This window comes from Pholcus phalangioides, unplaced genomic scaffold, assembly GCF_987345545.1.
Source record: "Pholcus phalangioides strain wild (caught in Gottingen) unplaced genomic scaffold, Ppha-v1.0 ptg000018l_1, whole genome shotgun sequence".
In the NCBI taxonomy this organism is placed as follows: Eukaryota; Metazoa; Arthropoda; class Arachnida; order Araneae; family Pholcidae; genus Pholcus; species Pholcus phalangioides.
In genome coordinates, this window is record NW_028301611.1 from 7,265,977 (window position 1) to 7,287,274 (window position 21,298).

The 21,298-nt window shown below is 42.7% G+C and overlaps 1 protein-coding gene across 2 annotated transcripts in view; it reads right to left on the bottom strand.

Moving 5' to 3' along the window:
- LOC149071632 (xylosyl- and glucuronyltransferase LARGE1-like) overlaps positions 1-21,298 on the bottom strand; it is a 338,538-nt gene that overhangs the window by 316,109 nt on the left and 1,131 nt on the right. The gene's annotated exons all lie outside the window — the stretch shown is intronic.

Below are 21,298 nucleotides of genomic sequence, written 5' to 3' on the forward strand. Positions count from 1 at the left end.
ATGACGGACTAGATGGAGCGGCGAATTCGCCCTTTAAATGTTCCTCCTACGTTAAACGCGTAAAAATGCGTGCTTGCCCCGGCTGACAAAGTATCCACCCGCGGCCCTGAATGCAACTATACCCAAAAAATGGGTGGCGCTGGCGAGTCAAAACTACACTCGGATATCATGAACATCCTAAATTACGTTTAAAGAAGGGCTGGACAAATCCCAGGAGCCAGGTCGCCATGGCGACTAAAAAATTGGTATCGACACCTTAAATTTTCTTTGCACGGTTAATAAATCGCAGGCTGAAAGCAGCACAAAATTTATGAAATTTATACCAGCATAGGCCCAGAAAAAAATCGAAAGCAGCATTATTTTGGACTTTAAAAAACATTTTTGGCGCCTAAAATGCTTTTCTGGCTTAGATTTCTTTGCGATTTCTCCAGCCCTAGTATACACATGTACTAAAAGTACTATCTGAGGCTTTCATTCTTTCTCATTCGGGACTCGCTTGTCGCAGAAACCCACGCGTGTTCAACCTCAGCATATTTCTACCACAAATGTGGGCGAAATGTCAGGAAAAAATGCCTTAGAGAGAGAGAGAGAGAGAGACCATGGCCTAACAGCCCAGAAACCTTAACTCATGCACATGTACATAGCACATCTGTATTTGAAAGTCCAAATAACAGTATATACTAGGTGTTACCGCCGTACCAAGGCAAGTAAAAAAGCTACTGGAATACCCTATATTTTATTGATTAGGGAATTTATGAGAATGTAAGATTTCTATATTAAAGCATTAATTACGCATCACTAAGAATTTAATAAATTTCTTTATAAATAAATGATAAAAATGGGAATAATAAGTATTTTCCCCATTTGTGCTGATATAAAACCCACATTATTCGCAGATAAAGCACAGTCGTTTACAAGGGTCTTCAGGGATGTTATGTTAGACATTCGCTTGTGCATCAGATCAACATGGAATCGGAAGCAAAAAACCACTTCGGATAGACGAGGCTTCAGTTCGTCAATGAATCAACAGGGCGTGCGAATACGGTGCAATTTTCTACGCAATTCAAAAACCTAAAATTAAAAACAAGAAAAGAACGACATCTACTGCGAAGTAGGAACTGAAGTCATGGTACTCCCACCACGTGGAGCAAGGAACTCAACGCAGTTCCTCATCTGCAAGTGGGCGTCACCTTGGCACGTTCACAAAATCCACACACCGAGAGCAAAAAAGAAGGGTCGCCCACTTTCCTATATGTCTGCTCCAAAATCGTCTCCGCACGCCTTGACACGATTTCTTCGGCCCCGTGTGTGTCACTGATCATTAAAAACGCGTGTGATCTTTTCTTTTTCTGAAATACATTCAATACCGGAGATTCGAATTACCGTGTGCATGGCCTTTACCGTTCCTCGGACTACAACGAAGGACTTGGAGACTATTTCATTTTGATTGTAATATCAGAGAGCATGGTTTCTCGAACGACAAAGAGCAAGCACCAATTCTGTCAGTCTATTTTTTTTTCAATCAACTCCTTAGTTGAAAATACGTGATCCTGAAATCTTGGAACCTAACTAACACGTAAAGGGTCCAAAGGTGACGTCTTCGAAAAGTTTTAAAAGAAGTTCCCCCCCCCCCACACTGATTCCACTCATTTAAATACGCCCAAAATTATAGAAATCTTCGGAAATAGAATTCCAATATTAATATTTTGAACGCCAATAGAGGCCAAGAATGAATTTAAAAATCGTGCAAACCTAGAGTGACGTCATTCAAACACATGAGGGGCGGGGATAAATTTCTAGACAGAGAAGCAGTCTAGAAAAGAAAGTGAAAAGTATCTATGTGTGTTTATATATATATATCGCCAAGAAGCGCGAGAGGCAGTGAGTTGCCAACTGTTGCCGTTTTTAGTAATATTTTGCAGCTCTAATAATTGCATTCTGCCGATAATTTGTTTTTGTGTGTTTTTGGGTGAGATGAATGTCCTTAATTTTTTAATAATGTTTTTCAGGACGACAATTCGGAACCCTTTCCTTGTAAGTTCCACGTACAACCATAGAAATATTCGTGTTCGGACGTAATGATTGCGGTAATAGCAGCCATCCGAAGAATCCTTGTTCGTACACAAAGTCAGTTAAGAACACACGTTTGTAAAGTCACGGTGATTTGCGAGAGGATCGACCACTGAGCCGCCAACGGAGTACCTGTATGACGCATCTGCCGCTCTGACCACACGACCGCACAGCGGCACCACCACTAAACCGTACACGCACCTCGTAAAAATATCTCAGGGGAATTTCTGCCGAATCAGTTTTTTTTTAAATTTCTGTGATTCATTTTGTGTTTGTAATCGTATGTATTGTTGTTTCTAACGTATTTATTTAGGAACCCAGAACTATATGCTTGTTTCGTGTTATACTGATGCTGCCATCTGCCTTCTATATTTTGAAGTGAAAATGACAAATGCCTGTCGATACTTTGTACGCCCGTATGGGTATCCATTTCTTCAAGAGTTCCCAAGAACATCGTTTCTAAACCGAGATTCGGTTGAGTCATGCGTTTTCCAAAGAAATAAGTAAAATATATGAAAATAAATAACCGAGGTGGTTATAAAAAGCGAACAGTGATTTGCTTTCGATAGCTTTCAAAATATGAATAGTCAAATGTGAAAATGTCCAAAGATGGAAGGCGGGGCGGGCAAACTGACGCGACACAGCATGAAATTCGAAGCGGAATGATTAAAAAACCGTGAAATTCAGATTTTTAAGCCAGGTTTTCATAGAAGCACGTTTTTACAGCGCGTGAAGCGTGAAAACTCTGGTAAAAAAAAAAAAACCTGAATTTCAAGTTTTTAACCAATCAGCGTTTCCACGCTGCACACAGCGCAGAAATTCAACTTCTAGGAAAACCCAGCTTTAACTATTCCGTGCCATCGCTTGCAGCGTCGCACCAGCGTGGAATGCTGCGAAATGTTGAAAAACGCAACCGTAGAACATGGATATTATTACAGGGGACTCCACAGAAGATTTCTTGAATTACTTAAGAACAACCCAAGAATCCTTCAGAAAATTGTACGTTTCGAGGAGATTACATGGAATATGAAAATTATTTTTTCACCAGGGCCAAAAATCCGAAACGACGCTCCAAAAAGTATACAGCAACCGAAAAACAATCAACCTCTATCATAGCACTCATGACCATCACCACAAAAAGCCAAAGTCTACAAGAAGACACCATCAACTTCAGAAAAGCCTTCTAACTTTCTTGTTTTTACAACCCTGCATATGAGCATCCACAAAACACAAGATAACCGTATTTTTTTTTTGTTTAAGGAACAGAAATTTACAGGATATTAACTCTCCCGCATCGTAAAAATAATATCCTTTTCACGCGAACGAGAACCGAGTAGAACTTTATGTAACGAAGAGGCAGCTTATATAGAGTATAACAGCAGCCAACAAAAACAAAAATGGAGAAAACAAGAAAGCGTCCTACAAAGAAGTGATCTCAATGCCAAATATATATATCAGAAAAATAGCAAAGAAGAACCCAAACACATGCATTACAACATCGTAAAAGATTTTCTCGTATATGAATATTTTTATAACGTTGTATTAACTCGGGAAAACCATCCCGACGCCGTAAAAAGAACCAAAAGAAAAAAGGCGCCCAGACGATCAAAGAAACGAAATGTCTTTTAAGAATCTGGATTCCCGTCTCGTTTCTTCCAGGAAAAAAATATATATCCAGGACAAAGACAAGAAAACAGAAATCTGGAACCATGGCGTCCATGAGTCCGGTGCACAACCCCCCCCCCCTTCCGAAATCCGGGTCCTTCTCCCTTCTTACTTCCATACTGTAGCCATCTCTCTCGCTCCCATTCCGTTTCAATGAATGTAACTCTCTGCGGCCGGCACAGTTCTTTCCTCAAGGAAGTGTCATTGGTTCTGTGTGAAAGATGGCCGAATCCAGACGGGGGTGCTGTGGGGCTTGATTTTATTCCGCTCGAACCCTCCCCCATGGGTAGCAGGCCGTATATTGCTCCAAAGCAGTATGATCGGGGTTGTTGTTGGCTATAAGTGAAGTGTTTCTTAACCACTTAACCATTTTCGGCCCAAGGGCTCCTTTGAACCATATTTTCTTCTCGTGGCCTCCCCCCCCCCCAAAGTATCACTCAGGGACCTACCGTCATCCAAGAACGAGGTCCTATCTACTTATAGAACTGAGTTGAACCAGAACTAAATTTAATAATGAACAAAAATTTTATAAATAAGGTCGATCTGTGGAACAGTGGACCGGACACCGATCTAGAAAGTCGTTGATCATACCTTTCGAGAGCCGAATAATATTTGGGAACATAGGTCAGCGTCAAATACGGGACGATTCAACGAACCTGCAGAAGAAATCGCATCTCCTGAAGCATCGGTTAGGATCAACACCTACCCTGGGCTCTAGAGTTCTTTCTCTCACTCTCAGTGAGCGTTCTTCTCGTAGAGGTTTTGTGCATGGCCGTCTCAACATTATGTGTATCTGGGCAAACATACCCACAATCGAAAACCATGGCAGTGAACACTGAAGGACCGGATACACCCCGCTCCACATCTCAGGGAAGCCAAAGGATTCCCGAAGGACGGGTGCATTCAGAAACTAATTAAATTACAAACCAAAAAATAATAATAAAATCATAAAAAAAAAATCAAGATGGTCAACTTTGCCATTGGGCTATAAATATTAATAATAGTAAATCATCAATCATCGGTACGATCTAGTAATCATGCGCTATACATGGCGTCCAAACTACCTCCGCATAAAGGACACCCTCTATTTAAGGGACAAACATTCTAGTCCAATGACTACCTCGTATGGAGAGGTTTTACTCTCTAATTCCCAATTTTTCCGAGACTTGACCCCTTTCCACGGTGGAAGTCGCGCTGCCATGAAATCGTAAATTTTTATGTCATTATTAGGCCAGCATTATATTATAAAAGTTTTGTAAAATCTCCACGATAAAGCTGGAAAAATGCAACTAAAAAGCCTATTGGTTACATTAGCTAGAATGTAACCTAATAGGCTTATCGATTGTCATTTTTTTTTCACGTTTTGTAAAAAAAAAATCTTTTATACAACGTTTATGGCAGTGGTTCCCAAAGTGGGCAAAGGTACGGGGGACGGGGTTGAAGCTACGGGTTTAGTATAGGATCCTATGGGATGACTTGAGTTGTTGAGTTGGGGATGGGAATAACAAACTTCTTAAGAAGGGGGCGATGGAACAAAAAGTTTGGGAGACTAGGTTTATAGTGTAATCCCGACCTAAGACCCTTCTTACTTAGCATCGGACAATAAAAAATTGTAATTAGTAGAAATGCGTAGAGAATGAATCAATCACTCACATGTAGATCAAGATGAAAGATTGATATGTTACGTGCGATATGTTCGGTTATTATGCATAATCATCAATGGTAAGTTTGATGAATTTCCCCTAAATCGATCACTTTTACTGGCGATGATACATAACATCCACGCGTCGTTGGTAAATTGAATAAGTAGTACAAAAATTATACCACTTTTACCGGCTATTAATACCCAAGTGTCACGTCGTTGGTTAACGTGGTGAATCGTACTACATGATATACTATACAATGATAATTCATACGTGTATCATTATATAATCGGGGCACGATCGTAAAATTTATTACGTTGGGAGATCCGATTATATTCATTACACATACTAGACTCGTTCGGAATTTCTTTCATATTTATCGAATCCACCAGTCATCTTCAACCCGTCGCTCGCGAGCACCACTGTGCTCTCTGAAACACCCAGAGTGATCGATGCTCGTGTCCGATTTCGTGCTCCCGAGAACTTGATCAACGTTTTTAAGTAAAATTGTATTGAAACGATTGGAATCATCCCGATATCATGCATAAACTTGCCGTAAGGGTGCTCTTCTGTTGATAATGGGTACGCGACTAGTGATCGCGACTAGAAAAACGTTGAAGACCCTCTGCACTAGGGTATTATACGTAATCACAGATGAGAGAGATAAATTTCAAGTATTTACATCAAATTTACCCACGACACTCGGTTATTATCCATAATCACCGGTAAAAGCGATAATGTTTGCATTATTTACCAAATTTACCAACGACGCTTGGATATTACGCATACTAGCCAGTAAAAGTGATAAAATTTATCACACTCACCAAGACGATATGTAAGTATGCATAATAACCGGTTATTATGCCGATTTCTCACATTCACCGTAACTGTCATGTCATATTCCTCAAAAACTTTCACTTCAATCACTACACCTACATGTGATTTCCCTCATGAAATGAACATCTGTATCACATTCAAGTACTGCAATAATGTACAACATCTACTAGTACAAGATTCATCATCCACCCACTCACCCACCCACACCGCAAGATACTCTCTCTCCAGCGAAGAAAAGTGATTATTTCCATCCTCGCGTCACCCTTCTTAATCACATATCGGGCATTCCGCGTAGTTACATGCATATTAACTCATTCCTGCCGGGCATTACCTTGTTACGCATTTTAATGGCTTTCCGCGGAAAAGTCTTGAGAGCTGCGAGCGCAATTCAAAGCACCCGGAATATGAACATCGGTTTTAGTACCTCTCGGAGTCGGAAGCACTGGTCGGACATTTCGGAGAGTTTGGAACTATCTGCTCGCCCCCAGGGAGAATTTCTGGAAGATTCGCATCACCGTCGCCAATGTAGCCCTCATTGTCTGGTCTAGCTGGAAATTGCTGCTTCGTTAAGCATAATTGAGACCGAAGGGGGGGTTGATTTCGGGAAGAAGCGCTCTCAACACTCGCGGGGGCTGCGCAAGTGACCGAATTCGAAGAGTGCCTACCTATCCGTCGGGCTGATTGCTTTTCAAACTGTAATCACTCTGGAATTTTCGATGAAATTGAAATTAGTCTTTAGGATATCGCACTGAAACGTGAGACAACGGGTATATCCTAATACCAGGTGATACTATATGGAGGACAGATACTTCTTCCTCGACATCTGGAGAATGTTGTACGTGATCTGCTGAGCTTTCCTTGAATGTATTCGCCGTGATCAATTCAGAGGTGATCACTGAGCAAAGGGTCTCCGCGGGCTGTTTGATTATTGTAGCAATCAGATAATGCGGGACAAAAAATGCGCCAAGTGAGGAAAAAGATCAGCTAAATTGCCGTACTACAGTATTTGGTGACATCAGCTAATAAAAAAAATCCTTATTTGGCGAATTACTTATTAACTCACGAAATACAGTAAAAGTCCGTTTTAACGAGGATGGATATACAATCTAGATATAACGAGCGATTTGCAGGTGATTGTCAAAGAGCTAATGTTACAAAAACACATCCGCTTATATATAACGAGAAGTCCGTTATATATAAGCGGATATAAGCGCTATCGGAATTTCGTTAAAAAGCAGTCGTTATAAAAGGACTTCTATGGTAGATAGCCGTGCTTTGGCGCAATGATGTGATCGGCAGTTGCAGGAATGCAACTCTCTAATCATTTTTCCTCTAATCGTTCTCCTGCAAATGCCTAGGAGGCTGAAAATGCGTAGGGAACTTGAATACACCAAGAAATATACGAGGATGATTTCGTAGCCGTAGACATTTTTCGTACCATTGTAATGAGAAGCTTTCATGCTCCGTAAAAATACGCTGGTAGCTTGTGTACCACTAGAAATACGGTGAGGTTCGCGTACCCGTCGAGTTGCTTAAAGGGACGTCTATGCGTACTTGCTTTGGCAGTTGGGACCTATATGACTACCCTATAGACCATTGATTCCCAACGTGGGCGTTAACTCTCCGTTGGGTGGCAATGGAAAGTTCCAGGGGGCGGTAGAAGCTACGTGTATAACAGGATCCTATGGGTTAGATTGCGTTGGGGGTGATAAAAGCATTTCTGAAGGGGGCGATGGGACAAGAAAGGTTGGGAACTATGCTATAGACTATACTTTCCTTCTTTGTTTTTTTTCCGCCCACGCACAACCTCGTAAAGATTGCTGCAGTTTTCCAATTTCCATGCGCGAAATACGTAAGAGACGGACATCTCATACCCGCAGAAAGGCGTAGAAAGGCTTACATAACCCAGCGGTTTCCAATCTTTGGAAGAACGCGGCCCGGTCAGTTTAATTTTCAAGTGGAAGGACCGGTCATACAAACGACTAATGGGAAGTAAATGGGATGAGGGGATTAAACGACGAGAGAGAGAGAGAGATCACTCGTGCCACCGGTATGAATGTTGTCAGGGCCTGGTGCACCTGCCCACTGTAACCCAAATTTTGCGTCTGCTTGCCCACTGGTGGTCCTTTGGTGCTTGGTGTCCAGGCGTCGCATTGCTCTTCCACCATGGCCCAAACCTTCTGGGCGACCAGCTTATATACCCTATGGAGACAGAGCGGGGGGGAGGGATCATGGTAGGTTTCGGGTACTGGGCCGCGTCCCGGCGGTTGAGAAACACTTGCATAACCCCCCCTCCTAGAAATGTGAGAGAAACTAGAGATTAATCATGTATGCTTGTCAAATGTGCGTATTCCTAGAAAATCGTACGAAACTTGAATATTGTGCGTAACTATATGTATTGCACTTTTAATGCTTACGCGTTTTTACGACCCGGTATTATTCTCCTAGAGTATAAACAGTGGAACACGTCAAACGGAACTGAATTAACTAGTGACTCTTGGTATCACGCAATGCAGTCTATGAAAGTCCATTGCTTTAACCCCTTTACAATCAGGGACGTAATACTGCGTCCAAATGTTAGTGGATCAAATTAAGTCCAGCTGACTGTTTCTTCCCCATTTTTTTCCTCATTGCGAAGCTTTATTGTAATCCTTGAAACAAAGCCGCGTGTCACGTCAGTTTCTCCCCCACCTCGTTCTCTCTCCCGGAACATATAATGTATCCTTCTCAGAACGAATCCTTCTATATGCATGGAAGTGAGAAAGAGAACACGTAGGTGAGGGTGAAATATCAAGGTAATGTACATATCTAATCTCTCTTATCTAATTGTCTACCTATTATCTATTGTGTACTGCTGTACACTCTGTCCGCCCTTATTTTTTTTCATTTCTTCCTTTAACTTGCGTACAAGGCTACCATATTTATCTCCTATACCTCTAATACAGATCATTAAAATTTATCGCCAACAGCTTGTACGCGGAAAGGTTAATTCAATCACGTTCTACGCTAAAATGAGTTCTATACGCAAAGACATGATTACATTTCAGTTTCGGCTAAAAACATTCGAGAAACATCTACTACAGAAATTAATACTGAATATTATTCCGTAAAGGGGTAAAAGGGGGTGGGGTCCGCGGCCTTCATCTCATCAGCAAGTGTGGAGTCTGAAGAAAAAGGTTAAGAACCCCCCCCCCCCCCCGCTAAGGAATGAGGCATAAACATCGCCGAATATATGAATGAATGGACGCTGAAGGGGGTGCCTAAATCCGCGGTAGCCAGATCCCAACAGACATCCAGATTGGATTAATCTTAGGCTAACATCGATTAACGATCACCCATCAATTTCCCTAATAGTCAAACCCATTCGAAATATAAGTAAGTACGCAGGAAGTAGGCACACACACACACACACACACACACTCTGCATAACACACTGTAGTGACCTGGCGCTATTTTTGTAATGCATTATCGCCCGAGATCATGAATTAGACTGACAAATACACACACACACACGCGCGACAGTTAATCAATACATAGGCTCCAGAAATAAGCTCACGGACCGAGGCGTCATCGCCGATCACACGGAGGTGCGTGAAAAGCCAGGTACAGTGTAAAAAGAAAAGCAAAAAAAATGACGGGGGCCGCAGGAGTGTAAAAAACTAAAAGAGAGGAAAAAGGCGATATCCGTTCAATACGTTGGGATATTAATGGGATCCCATATACGCTAATGCATCATCTACCGGAAGGATTTCTACTTCTTTTTTTTTTACGAATAATAAACAGCAAAATATATAAATTGGAAATATCCTTATGTAATTAGGCAATGTTTCGAGAATAATCACGTCCCGGCTTTTTGGCCGGCATTAATATCACATTTTCGCGTGAAGTTGATCGATCGTTCGATCGGAATCGCGCTCTTGGCTTCTGCGATAAAGTGATTTTCGGGTGGAAAATACCAGATTAATTCATGATTCCGGGATCCGAAGCGACGGACGCTCTTCCCCCGCCCCGGCTCCACGATTTTCGTGAATAATGAGATTTACTTTAATATAGATATGTATATATATATATATATATACATGCACGGTGAATATGAATGTGCGTGTGTGTGTGTGTTAACTTTATAAATGCCTTCCAATATCAATTGACTGATGCGATGTGGTGTCCGAAGTAAATACGTGCGAACGCAGCAGTTATTCATACGGAGGATGAGTGATGGGTATGTTTCCTCTGCGTTTGCCATTTACGGAGACGACGTGCAATTGGTCAGTTCGAAGATTGGTTGTCCAATTAATTCGTTAATGGTTCGAAAACGATTAAAAACAAACTCATAAACGTTGAAGTCATTTGTATATTTCAGTGCGGTTTGCGTAAAAGTTATTCTCTCAAAAGGGAGGAGGTTAAGCACCAAAAAAAATCAAATTTCCGTAGATAGAGGGCGCTGTACGGAATTCTGGACCTGAACTCTTCTTCAATCCCTTCTGTGTCCGAAACGTTCGTGATGTTTCGGCCTGCGATTCGTCACTGAGGTAGGCTATAACAATTGAGGTTGTAGGGCAGCTTCACCCGACATTGCTTTACCCACCAATGGCTAGCATCACGACGAAAAACTTTTGAGAGCGCTAGTAAGAGGAAAATGCAAAAAATTAACTGTTTATCGTACACCAGGACTGGACAGATGACAAAAAAATCTGTAGGGGCCACAATTTTTTTTTTTACTGAAGAAAAAGGTTCAAAATAATTCTTTTTCAGGGCATAGTGACCCTCTCATGTTGGCAGATATGCCCTACTACAAATTCCAAACATTTGGTGCTGCTCTCAAGCTACAATTTAGTATCTACACAAAGGAAAATTTAGGCGCCAATACCAATTTTTATAGCCTCCTTTGCGATCTGCCGCATGGGATCTGTCCAGCCTTATCGCACACCCTGCATTTTATAGGATTCTGATTCGCATATTTCCAGTGATTTGCTTCCGTGCGCAAAACCCTGTATCGACAAAAATTGCCCAATTTTTTCTTCATAAAAAAAAAATCAATTTTTAAGAATTTTCAAGCTATGCGCCCCCGCACCCTCCACTTCTGCTCTTGCCAGCCGGGGCTTGTTAGGTGCTGACCAAAGAGTCTTTGGTTCCATCCTTGAAGGGCTCCCCCCCCCCCCAGGTGGACACTCTGTGAGCTCAGCTTGGCTCTTTCTCCGTCTTTATTTTTGATCTACGTATGGGGTATACAAATATGCGATTTTTGCGCGTGCGGCTTCTACGCCGTTATCTTGGCCTTCGAACAGAGAGAAGTTGGCCACCCCTGACCTCTCTTCTACGAACAATGCGAGGCTAATTCATGATACGAAAATCCTCACTTAAAAAAAAAAAAACTATCATCCAACTAGATATATTCAGTTGATAGTATCGATGAGTTGGATCTAATCAGGTATCACTGAATTTTCAATTGTGAGTGAACATCACATATTAAATATCCAGACCGATGATTCCCGACGTGGGGCTCTCACCCTACAGGGAGGGGGGGGGGACTATTTGCTTTTCAAGGAGGGAAATTTGAGTTTTTCTGTGACAACTCGGAACCTCTCGAGCTCCCTTCATTCTTATTTCAGTTCAAATTTTTAATTAATTCCTCGATGACTTCTTTTATTTCTCTCTTTTAGTGGAAGAAGTTTGACTGAGGGTTGTTCTTAATGTTTCGTGTTCCACGGAAAATTTGTACCAGTAAGATCAAGTCCACGGACCTGCTTTGCCTATAAAATGAAGGTCGCGGAATCCTTTACAAAATAATACTCTGTATAAAGCAATCTACAGACAATGAGTTAACTGAGAATAAAGACTGTTAGGCCACAACCTAACAGTCCGATTAAGTCCTTATTCTCAATTAGACGCCTGGCCATTAAAACGCAATGAGTTAATTGTTTTCTCATCCAAACTCATGCCCCCCCCCCCCCCGATGTATCTCCTAGGACCCTTGATTAAGAACCAATGCTTTTCCACTAACTTAGAGCAGACAGAAACATCAGGATTTCAGAGATGTTTGGTGGGAAATAGCGTAAAAAGAAAGGTTAGGAACCACTGATGTAACCATATTCAACATGTCCACAAAGTTTTCTGAGACTATCTGAGTATTTTTCAGTGTGAAAAATGCTGTACACAGCTGTTCATCTCATTTTCCCCCAATATACACGAACAAACAACAAGCCGTTTCACGAGTGCCTGTAACAAAAGCGTCAATGCGATTTACTCGCGTCGTATCAGCTGTGAGTGAAACACCTGCGTGTAAAAGCCAAAACACACACACATACACGGAACCAAAGTGTCACATGCGTGGCCTTAAGATCGCCTCTGTCAATATCAAACATGAAAATGGATTCGGAGAATGCTAAATCACGACTGACCGAACGGTCTTACAGACATACGTAACGCACGAAATCGGCTTGCTGATCATAATGTGAGTCAAGGTGTTCCCTGTGGTAAAGCAATGGTCCTTGCGGCTCCTTTACCCCATTCATGGTTCGCTGCGACTCTCCCAGAATAGTTTAATGCAGTGTTTCTCTGAATCTGGGGAAATATGTCCCCCGTCCCCTTGTAATCTTGGGATGGTCTATAAGGGGCCACAGGTGAAAATCTGATGAAAGGGGGGGGGGGGGGAAGCCACGACAAGTGTGGGGGGGGGGCACAGAGAATTGTGAAGAAATAACACTTCTAAGTGAAATATGGAGGGCAAAAATGTGTGACTACTTTCAGAATCTAGCAGAGCTGTCCATGTTACCAGAGCAACCTGAACCGTATGATGTTCATAGCCCGGGCCTTCATGTTCATAGGGCATACATGATGAGATTTGATGCTATGATTTTCGATTGTACGTATACAAATATGGAGGCTGTTACCCAGATAAGTACGGGGCCCCAGAACATCACTCTGACTGGGGATCCATGACGCTGAGACTGCCATGCATTGAACCCTACATGAAGGAAACTCTCACTGACCTCTAGCCCAGGATAGGCACGGAAGAGAACCAATTGGATCGGGAAGATTTATTTATTGCATAGGTTCGTTGCATCGTTCCGTATTTTACAAAGGCCTATTTTGTCATGTAATTCACCTATTCGTTGGGATGGAAAGTGGATCCGTGCTTGGCCTAGGGTTCCCACTGACTGAATTCAACTCAAAAGTAGAAAAAAGTCTCAGATGAGGGCAAGAAAAGACTGTAGAACCACGAGAAGAAATTATGTTCCGGGGTAGGGGCATGGGCTGAAAAACGTTGAAAAACACTGGCCTAATAGATATTGTGTACTCATGAAAGAACCGCTTCAAAGCGGCACACACACATCGGTGTTACCAGTTGGTTGCGACGCACGCTTTGAGAAACACTGCCGTAAAGAATCAAGGCCGTTGTTTCGATGGAAATATTTCATGTAGTATATGAATTTCCCATTATAATTGCGAGGAAACTGAAGAGACGGAAAAAGGGTAATTAATGCATATTTTGGGCATAAAATTCGCGTTGATTCCATTCCGAAACGCTTACATTGAGGCATAAAAATGCATGAACCCCCAACTCTCAATACATATGCTATTAACAGAGATGAGACGGGAAAAATCATTTTCGTATGCGTCGCAGCGGCCGGCCACACTTACGGTCGGGTGGCCACGAGACTCTGGCTAATAATAACTCTGCATGGAATCATCATCGCCATGAACACAACACGCATCAACATTGTCATGCCAGAGTAATTAGAAAGGTCAAGTGGTCAAGTGTTCGGTAAAAACTTCATTGACACGGTATATACACAGTATATATTTTAATTTTTGGCCAGTGGATACTCCAGTGGCCACGGTTCGGCCGTTTAGTGGCCACTGGCCAGTCTTCCAAATTCGATTATCTGGATCCGGAATCTTCGACTTTTTCTTTTCGGCCGTGTGAGCACCGTTTCTAGATGGGAAGAAGAGCACTATAATGGATATTCTGGCACATGCCTCGATTCAAAATGCCCGATCTCGAATGCGACTTTAATGGGTGTTTGAAAAGATTCATTCACACATTCATTTAAACCGAGCATAACTCCGGTCTATCGATATGGGCAATTACTACCGACTGAATTGCGCTGGAAATGCGAGTGTGTATATCGGTACCTAATAGTCTAAGTGCGTATCTAGTGTCGTTGTTTTGAATTATCAGTGCATACATAAAGGGTGAGATTGAATATTTGTATCGTTTGTAGGCCTGTTGCTGTCTGTGGAGAGACATTTTAACGGAGAGATCGGCTCTAAGTTGGGAACCATGGGAAAAACTAGCTTCAGCCGACCACCACTGTGGCGTCGATGGATGCCAGTCCGTCCGGGCACAAGTATTGAGGCGTTTTTTTCTGGGGAACTTCAATGAGCACTGCAATGCTTGTGGGGAGCAGACGGTGATTCACAGGCTCTAAAGTACATACCTAAATAATTCGTTAATTACCTAATTTAAATAATCGTCTATATCGGAATGATGGCATCACAGACCCGAGAAATAACTCCGAGGGATGCAGTGACGAAAAATGATGGCATTCCTGGCTGTTGACAGCATAACCACCGAATAACAATGTGTATAATTCTTAGTGAAAAAAAGTAGACGATGTCACCACTCGTCGAATTGGTATAGGCTTGTTACATTTCTTCAACTGTTGGGAAACCTACAAACCAGGGGTTCTTAACCGTTTTGTGAAGCAGCTGCATCTATTTATGTGCACCTACACGATCATTTGAGGGAAGTAGACATTAACCGACCATGCACGCAACTGCCTTGAAAGCGTCGCGAGCATTATGTCTCGTCATTGGTCCACTAAGATACTGGGGCCGTTGGTAAAGCGCCGTTAGGGCAACTCATCAAACAAGTGGCCGTTCACAGCGCCGGCGGGTCATCCTACGATGATTCACAGCCAGCAAGCCACCTCTTATAGAAGTGAACCGCGAAGGAAAATAACTGCATTTATTTCCGCAAGGGGGCGAAGGAGCAAAATAAATTCAACTACCATCCGTTAGTGCAAAATAGCCGTAGGTAAATGATGGCTAGTGTGAGAGAGACACGGGCGAAAGTTTACTAGGGCAAGAGAGTCAAGGTGAGATGGTCGATAGAGCTGGACTCAACAAATCCCGGGTGCCAGGTCCCCATGGCGACTAAAAATTCGGCGTTTAGCGTCTAAAACTTTCTACGTGTAACGGCTGGCTTGGAGCAGCACCTTGGAGTGTGAGGACAACGCAAAATTTCCGGACAATGTTAGCGTTTCAACCAGCATAGGAATAGGTCAACAAGGACCAGAAAAGTCAAAAATAAAAAAAATTGTTCATTTTTCACGAGGGGCCATTCAAGTATTACGTAAGCAGATTTTCAGCCATTTTTGGACCCCCCCCCCATTGTCAGCAAAACGCTGATCACCCCCTCCCCCGTCAGCAGCTTAGAATATTCCATATCTACAAAAAGGGGCGGCTGATGACATAAGCAACCTTCAAACCCCTCCCCCAATGCTGACGTAATACTTGAATGACCCCCAAATAATAATCTTGGCTCTCGGGTGATTTTGTTACTTTGGGATGGCACCTAAATTCCATTTTTGATCTGTCATCCCCCGCGATAAGGCGAGAGAGCCGTCGGTCATTGGTCACCAATAACCTTTTTGTAACATCAACGGAACCACGGGCTAAATTTCCGCTGAACTAACAATAAGCAATCTCCGTGAAAAGTAATAATAACCGAGGGGCAACGGTGCCTCAGGTGCCATTAATTTCGAGAAAGGTATTTGCAACTTTGCAAGCCATAGGCATTTTTTTTTTTTTTTTTTTTGGCTACACGTTATATACGATTCTCGTCTCGCAAAGAACCCTCGACTGTGCTTTCATTTCTTATAGACCACTATAACAAAATAGGGCCGACCCAACGCTCTGACGGCCTGTACATTGGACAAGGCTGTAAACGCAGGGCCGTAACTAGGATTTTTTGCCTCTCCCCACAACTTTAAAATTCGATAATTTTATAACGGTTCCGACCTAAAATTGCTGCAACCTAAATTTTACCGTCCGGGGAAGTTGCCAATTTCCCTAGTTACGGCCCTGTTAAATATATTAGACTCTGAATCGGATTAATACGTCAGACGAGACGTGTCATTGGATTATCGCAAGGAAGGTGAACAGTTCTCCTTAATCGTGATTGATCAAAGAAATTACCAACGGTACGTTCAAGAAAGCGACGGGCATCTTTTGCAAAGGTAAGGACGAGACAGGCCGATTCTCATTAAGATATATGCATTATAAATCACTCAAATTCCATTAAATTTATCTCCCCCGATAGACACGAAGGAGAACTCCGTCATCTTAGGATATTAATGAGAAACGCGTATTATGGACAGTGGTGGTTGGCTGAAGTTGGCTTCCTATGTTACAAACATTGGTTGTGACACAAATACAAACGGGGTTCCCCTCTAAAAAAATGTCACACTGGGGACGAGACTGCAACAGAGGTTCTCGACTGGTGCTCCGTTTGCACTTCCCAGGGGCTCAGCGGCCACTCGAGAACATAATAAAATAAATCAATAAATTTGATAAACAAACAAAAAAGCAGCCTGAAGGGTACCGCCATCGAAATAATATACTAAAAAGTTAAACAGGGCTCCGGCAGAGAAATTATTCACTGAAAAGGGCTCCGCGAGTCAGAAAAGGCTAAGAACCGCTGCTTTACAACATTTGAATTTCACTCATATACGCTAGGTGCCTATTCATTTATTACTTGCTCCGCCTTTAGAACATAGATGGCGGCACTCGAAAACATGCAAAAAATAAATAAATAACACACCATCAAATGCATCGTTTAGGTTCCACAATAACCTTGTATTACCAATATATACCTTATATTCCGACACAGACCCACCTTCGGAATTGAAAGGCTACTACTTTACTGCACACCACACACAACTCTGCCATATATTGTCATACGATAATTTCCAACCAACGGAGTTGGGTGAGAAATGAAGGCGCCATTTATATCGGTGGCCGCCCCAGGCTCGATTAGGTAAAGAACATGTTTCTGACGTTCTGTGCCCAGATTCGAAGACCTTGACGGTAAACCTTCATAGTAAAAGACGAGTATCTCACCACTGCGCCCACACTCTACCCTAATTAAAAGGGTAGTAAACTGTGTCTGTGTGTCAATTGACCAGATTGTGTATGATCAGCAAAGTAGCCCCCCCCCCATCAATTGATTGCTTTGAACTTGAAGAACGGCTTCCTGAATTCAGAAGGGTATAGATCACTTCCAGTGTGGACCCTAATCAATGATCAACGAATGCAATCAGTAGCCTTGCGGCCTAGTGACTAGCACCTAGCCTAGTTATTATACATTAGAACAGTCAGCTTTGTCATTGACACTGGGGGTAGCCTCAGGATAATGAGATTTGGATTGGGGGAAAAGTATGTAACATGATATGCAGGTAGTGGAAAGAGGGGCGCTCAGAAAAATCACTTTTGCCAATGGAAATGTGGAGACAGCCCTGATGAAAAAAGTGTGACACAAAGTCACCAGTAAGAATGCATACCCGAAAACCCAAAAGAAAAGGTTTCGTGCCTTACACAATAGCATAACAACCGGATCCTATACTAGAGTTGTCGAGAGTAATGATTTCTGGTAAATTGTTTGAATTCCCATCCCGATGCGGAATATTCCATCGGGTTCCCTATACAGTATCCACCTACCATCAAGTGATTCAACCGAGAGATCAGCCGAGCACGCGTAGGGGTATCTATATAATGGCTATCTGCGAAACGGGGCGTTGGGATCAGGAATTTCGCTTATTCAGCTCGAGAGTCAAATGAACGGTCAAGGTTGCTTGTCTCATTTGACAAATTCCCTTCCTCGCCCCCCCCCCCTCCCAGAGCTGGCGGCAAATGAGTAATGTTCCGGGGCAAGGCATGCATGCTGAAATGAATGATATATTGCTGCCCAAAAACAGATTTGTTATTGCAGGTACCACACGGAATTAACGTTACGGGAGCGTTTCTTTTACGAGTCCGGACTCAAAGAGAGCTGCGGTTTTTTTTTAATCTGGTACACAAGTTCCCATCCTGTGGTACGTGTATCCCCCACCCCACGAGGGTTCGTGACGAGCTTTCATTGGTACGCGAAAAATAATCCACAATGGTGAGGGAAACACTATTGTGACAGAGTATTGTGGCACATCTTCGTAATTTTGAGAGCATTATCCTCTCCTGAGGGCATTTCTTCTCGTGCTCCCCCCCCCCGCCACACGATCTCAGCCTGCGACCCTTTGAATAGAATTTAAACTAAAACTACATTTATAATGAACAAAAGTTCTATAAATGAGATCGATCTCTGGTACCCCTGGGATCCCAATAGCCGAATTAAATATGAAAAATAGGTCTGTGTATAAAATATGGGCTGATCCAACGCGAGCCTACAATCGACCCTTGCGACACATCACCCTGGGTCCTACCCTAGAGCTAGAGACGGTGAGCTTCATCCATGTGGGGGTTTTATGTACGGCCCTCTCAACACAATAGAGGTCCCCGGGTGACACATTGGGTCCTCGCCGAGAGGGCTCACCCGAGTCAACAAGCATAGGAGGGAAGACGTGGACCTTGTGCCTGAGGCTACAGAAAACGACACCACTCGGCCACCACAGCGGCATCCTACCAAGAATTCGGCGAGCTCCTTGTGGGTGGGGGGTTTATATATGGGGGGGGGGGGAGTTCTCAGGCAAAGTGATGTTCTGGGGAGGGGGCAACAAGAAATGCCTTTGCTTACAGATTTGCATGCCTAATCTCAAAAAAATCTTACCCAGATCTCATCATCATGATGCCCTCTATCACTTGAGACGCCGGGGTGGGACCCATTCGTTGAGACTGCACTGTCCAAAGCGGCCTATGGACGAAATACTGCTCTATTCTAATTTACTCGCCTTAGTTGTTGCCATGACGAAAACATTGGGGGGGAGGCTGAGAATCGTTATCCATCCCGTACGGGAAAAGCCCGTACGCAGATGCCGTAATGATGCGTTTCCACTGTCCATTAATGAATTTTTTTTGGGTGGGGGGAAGGGCGGCTCAAATGGATCCAGCCCTCTGGTACCTACGCAACCAACAACTTTGTTGGAAAACCTAGATAAACCCGTAGGGTAGGGGAGAGCAGGGTTATACCGAACAAAAAGCGGGGAATTCCGGTCACTTTTTGAACCTACATGGAGGGGGAGGGGGGTGTGATTAGTGTTGTAGCCTGACGGCATCCGCTGTAAACTCATTCAGAGAGCGAATGCCTTTCTATAGCTGTGTTATTGCGAGCGGTGTGCAAGAAAAGTATTTTTCGGAACCTTTCGTTAGTAAATTGGTGCTGATTTGGATAAGAGAGATAAGTAAAATACGCGCGTTTAGAGCGTAGTGAGCTTGGTATCATTAGATTCTACGTTTCTTCAGCTATTTATTAAGTAGGAAGAAAGTTTGCTTACTGAGCACATTTTGAGACTAGATTGAGGAATTGCCACGAGGTGTCGTTTGGGGCAATTCCGAACACTTTGTTCGGTGGATGCACTCAGAGTGCAGTGGTGCAGAAACTGCAGAAAATTTTATTTGCGATTTTTGTAGGCAGCGTTAGGTTCTAAGGCCGGTGTTACACTGTAAAAGTTTGATAAAATCCCTTTTATAAAACTTGAAAAATCTAACCAATAATATTATTGGTTACATTCTAGAAAATGAAACCGGTGACTTTATAGGCTGCATTTTTCAAATTTTATAAAAGGACTTTTACCAAACTTTTATAGTGTAATACCGGCCTAAGCCAGTTTCAACTCCGTTGATGTTATTTTTGCTATTTTTAAGAACATAGATGCAAATGTTACTTAAATTTTCAGAACTAGAAAGGTATTCACATCGATTACAAACAATTAATAGCTTTATATTCAACTTTAGTTGTATATTTTCACAGGAACAATCGATTCTAGAGTTGATTATGCCATTTAAGTTATTAAAAATTAATCAATTCCACAAAAAAAAAGAACTACGTAACGGAACTTCCTTACTTAGCTGGCCCCGTCGGGGCAATTCCGAACAGCGTAAGCTCTTAGAAAAATCAAAATTTCTATGTGAAAACTTTAACTGTAAAGTCAAATGTTTTGTGGTTTTTAGTGGGTAATGAAACAGGGCACCTACCTATAGTTAATTTTCTCATGAACTATTGCAAATAATTCAGTAATTAGATTTCCCTTAAGTGTTCGGCATTACCCCGCTCTCCCCTAAGTGTGTGAATTAAATTTACAACGCATTGTTTTTCCCCGAAATTTTAGGTATTTGACGTGTCAGTGAATTCTGTAAATTCCATTCAAATAAACAAAACAAGTTTACACAGAGCCGCATTTGTTTTTTCCGCCTGCGGGCTTTCCTCGAATTCGTCACTCTGTGCAATAACCCGCTTCGACTCCCCCCACTCCTGCAAGTACACCTGCGTCCCTTTAGTCACTGTTTTGGTCACTCCCATTCTCAGACACTCTCCAAGTCCCTGTTTTACTCATTCACATGCTTGCACACGCTGTAAGTCACTCTTTTGGTTGCTCAATGGCATGGTTCCCTGCTTTATAGGTCACTCTTTTGATCATTTATACGTTTACACATGCTTTGGGTCATTCTTTTGGCCATGCAAATGCTTGCCCACGCTTTAGATCACTTTTTGTAGTCTTTCACATTCTCTAGTTCACTCGTTTGGTCACAGGTCACCGGGTGACCTGGTCCTTCCCTCTGTAAGTCACTCTTTTGTTCATTTACATGGTAGCTCATGCTCCAAATTAGTCTTTCGCCCACTCACGTGCTTGCAATAGCCACTTTTTTTGGTCACTCACTCACCAAGTTCCTCACTACATCCGCGGCAGGGCAGTTTTAACAGCATCAGGGGCGCCTCTGGACAAAGTAATGTTTTTTTGGGGCTCCACCTGGATAGAAATGCTTATCCGAAACCAATTTACACGCTTACTCTCGAAAAATTCTAACCGGATCTCGTTTATATGATGTCCCTGTATGATCTTCATGGGGGGCCTTGGCCATGCGCCAGT